Genomic DNA, 4,401 nt, shown 5'->3' on the forward strand with positions numbered 1-4,401 from the left:
GCTCTCGATGGTGCAGCTGTAGAACTTTTTGAGGATCTGAAGACCCATGACAAATCTTTTCAGCCTCCTGAGGGGGAAGAGGCGTTGTCATGCCCTCTTCACGACTGTGTTGGTGTGTTTGGACCATGATAGTTTGTTGGTGACATGGATACCAAGGAACTTGAAGCTCTCAACCTGCTCCACTGCAGCCCTGTCAATGAGAATGGGGGCTTGCTGGTCCTCCTTTTCCTGTAGTCTACAATCCTCTCCTTTGTCTTGATCACATTGAGGGTGAGGTTGTTATCCTGGCACCACACTGCCAGGTCTCTGATCTCCTCCCTATTGGCTGTCTCATCGTTGTTGGTAATCAGGCCTACCACTGTTGTGTTGTCGGCAAACTTAATGATGCTGTTGGAGTCATACAGTCGTGGGTGAACAGGGAGTATAAGAGGGGACTGAGCACGCACCCCTGAGGGGCCTCCGTGTTGAGGACCAGCGTGACAGATGTTGTTACCTACCCTTACCACCTGGGGGCGGCCCTTCAGGAAATCCACGATCCAGTTGCAGAGGGAGGTGTTTAGTCCCAGAATCCTTAGCTAAGTGATGAGCTTTGAGTGCACAATGGTGTTGAACGCTGAGCTGTAGTCAATGAATAGCATTCTCACATAGGCGTTCCTTTTGTCCAGGTGGGAAAGGGCAGTGTGGAGTGCAATAAAGATTGCATCATCTGTGGAACTGTTGTGGCGGTATGCAAATTGGAGTGGGTCTAGGGTTTCTGGGATAATGCTGTTGATGTGAGCCACGACCAGCCTTTCAAAGAACTTCATGGCTACAGACGTGAGTGCTACTTGTCGGTAGCCATTTAGGCAGGTTACCTTGGTGTTCTTGGACACAGGGACTATGGTGGTCTGCTTGAAACATGTTGGTATTACAGACTCGGTCACGGACAGGTCAAAAATATCAGTGTAGACACTTGCCAGTTGGTCAGCGCTTGCTCAGTTTACACGTCCTGGTAATCCGTCTGGCCCTGCGGCCTTGTGCACGTTGACCTGTTTAAAGATTTTACCGAATGTATCTAACTCTAAATCTATCTTTTGTAAAAATTTGCTCTGTCTGTCTGTCTGTCTGTCTGTCTGTCTGTCTGTCTCTCTCTCTCTCTCTCTCTCTCTCTCTCTCTCTCTCTGTCTCTCTCTGTCTCTCTCTGTCTCACTCACTCAATCACTCACTCACTCACTCACTCACTCACTCACTCACTCACTCACTCACTCACTCACTCACTCACACACACACACACACACACACACACACACACACACACACACACACACACACACACACACACACACACACACACACACACACACACACACACACACACACACACACACACACACACACACACACACACACACACAATGTGAACAGCTCAGCCCTATGGTATTTTTTTGTATTTCAGCACGCTAAAACACAATTGATATCAAATTGTCTTTTATCAGCCCTGCTCTCTTGTCTTGGAAGACCCTGCAGTTAAAGCATATGTTGATGATCCACCTCCTTTCTTCAATGACGAGATGGTGAGGCACAGGCTCTTTATGTGGGGGTTTTGCTGTTTTCCCCTGAGTTAAATTTCTAGGAAAACAATACCATAATTGTGCAACTAAAGTCCATTAACATAAAAGGAACTAAATAATCTTAAATGGGCAAAATGTGATTTCCATTGTGTTCTCAGGTCATATTTGTTTGATCTCCTTTGAAGTCAGAGGGAGAGTGGAAACGCTCATGTTCAAATCTTCAGCTGTTGGGTCTGTAAATTAGTCCAAATTGTTCTGCTGTTTTTATTGGCTCAACCAATACATCAAGAAACATTTCAATTGGGTAATAAACAACTCAAACATAGGGATCAGGAGAGGTAAATAAGTGTGTATTTTATGCGGAACAAAAACTGTGCACTGGTGATATCTTTATTTTCGGGAAAATAATGACTTTTAATAATGACATGTATGTCAAAATATATCAGATAAGATGAAACAGTTGATGAATTTGTCACAGTATGCCTCTACTGCCTTAATATTTTATATATTGGTTCAAAGTTTCCCTCTTGTTTTGACAGCTTAATTGCCCTTTAAAACTTAGAGAGATGGCTGGCTGTGGGACAGTTTTCCCATCATCTCTCCCTGCTGCTTGTGTCACCTGTCAGGGGGCGTTGTTGTAATTTGGTCAAATACATCTTTCAGTCAGAACCGAAACCCTCTGAAGACCTCGCCAGATGACACCATCAGCAGCATCATGTTATGGTTCTCTGTGGAGCAACATATTATTTTCTTGTCCTGTTCTAAGTCGCGGCTTTTCATCGCCGACCCTCAACTCCTATAGTAAAAACAGTACAGAGCTGGGAGAGGAGTATATAATGCTGGGAGCTCCAGGATGCTCACTATATGCAGATATTTGTTGTTGTGAAGATAAAGGTGGGGGCCTTGAAGTCTGTCTGGTGTGGGGGTGGATGGTTGGAGGTGGGGGCCTTGAGGACTGTCTTGCAGCAGGCAGAGTTGTGGGTGTAAGGGGCTACGATTGGGCAGGCCTCTTTGTTGCCCAGAGAACAGACCATGGTTTCCTGGAACAATGCAGCTGATGAGAGGCTCTCCAAGGAAAATATGGGTCTGACATCATGGGTTCTTAAAGCACACAGCTGAGCCAACACTCTCCTGCCATAATCAGTACTCAGTGAATTTCCACTGCTGAGGGAAATGGAGGAAAAATAAGACAGAGAAGCCCCTATGGGCATGGGTCCCTTCCCCTTTTACACCCAGGTATGGCTAGAAGTTCAAATTGAGAGTTTCAGTTTGAAATGGAAATGCATAATCCAGTGATATACAAAGTTAATGTCACATTGGCTGGTGTCCTAAGGAGAGAACAAATCCAGGAAACAGTAGTGATGGGGAAAGATGCTGAGTTGAAGGACTAATATACAGTGATAACAATAAATGCAATTGCCAGTCCTTCTTACTACTGTAAAAGTAATTGATATCCAGTATTTATTATTAAAAGAGAACTACATAGAATTTTGACAGACTAACACAAATCATCCCTCCCCCTAAAACAACCAAGAGGAAAAATAGTGAAATTGGAGTGTATTAAAATAAACCACAAGGTCATTTAAAAGACAATAGTGTACGTAATTGTAGTAGGGCTTTGGAGCTTCCACTTCAGGGCTGGTCCAAAATCGGTGTCCTTAGGTGCACTCAACCCAGAGCGCATAAAGTCCATCTGATAAATTTGGGAAATAGTTACTTGAGACTGCTCCTTCCAGAATCTTTCTGCTGGTGTAGCAGAGGTGCAATGGAGAAATTCACGATTAGTTATAATATTACAGAATTAGACATCAGGAATTAGACAGCAGATGTTATTGTTATTTTTTACAAAATACAGCATTGAGGTTTCTTGGAGATTTTTTGAAACTCTAAATCCTGCAAGCTTGCAAACTGCAATTTGTCTATTCGGGCCTAATAATTGATCTTGTATTAGTCATTGAGAGGCTTGGATGAAATACCATCCAGGATCGCCCGGCCAGACGCTTGCCAACTCCCTGCTCCACACTTGAAACTGTTACGTCTGCTGAATGGAAGCCAGAAGGCCAATTGTTCTGTGAAAATGACTTAAATGTTTGGTTATATATTCATAAAAAAGGGCTGACAGTGAATGAAAGCTTTGTCCTGTCACTGCAGAGCCGTCCCTCCTCTAAAAAGCTGAACACGCAGGCGCAGCTCTCCCCTCAGTGAACCCACACCGACTCTGTTTGCCTTGGCGGAACATGCCATCTTTTAGGAAGTATCACTTTGTCATCCAGAGTCTATTCAGTTTCAGACTGATGGTGAAAAGATCTCCACTCTGAATCATGTGTTGATATACAGCCGACGTGCATAATTGATGTTTTTTATAGTTTTTGCATATGCTCAGAGAGACAAAAGTGAGCTTTGTTAGAATGCAACACTAATGTCTATGTCAGTGACACAAAGGTTTATTTTGCAGGTCTGACCTTGCTGTGGATAGCTTACTGTGTGCTATAATTACATAATAGGGAGAATTGTGTGTTAATAAGATGCATTGCTGTAGAAAGTCTCCTGGACCTCTCAGTTTCATTACATCCGTTGGATATTCATACTTGACGTTCATTGGTTGGTTTTCCCTTGCATCAAGCGAGAGGGACATGGTGATCAATTACACTCCAAATACTGATACAAGAAAGAAAACTGTTCACTTGGCTGTTTGTTTTTCTTCTTATGTTTGGTTGCCAAGCAACAGTGGTAAAAACATCTTCATGTTATTTTATTAATGGATGATATTCAAAGGTTTCTTAAAAGTGCCTGCAGAACATTCTGACATGAGCATGACAAATGATATGAAATAAGTGCCCAGACGTTGTCA

This window comes from Salvelinus fontinalis, chromosome 39 (genome assembly GCF_029448725.1).
Source record: "Salvelinus fontinalis isolate EN_2023a chromosome 39, ASM2944872v1, whole genome shotgun sequence".
Lineage (NCBI taxonomy): Eukaryota > Metazoa > Chordata > Actinopteri > Salmoniformes > Salmonidae > Salvelinus > Salvelinus fontinalis.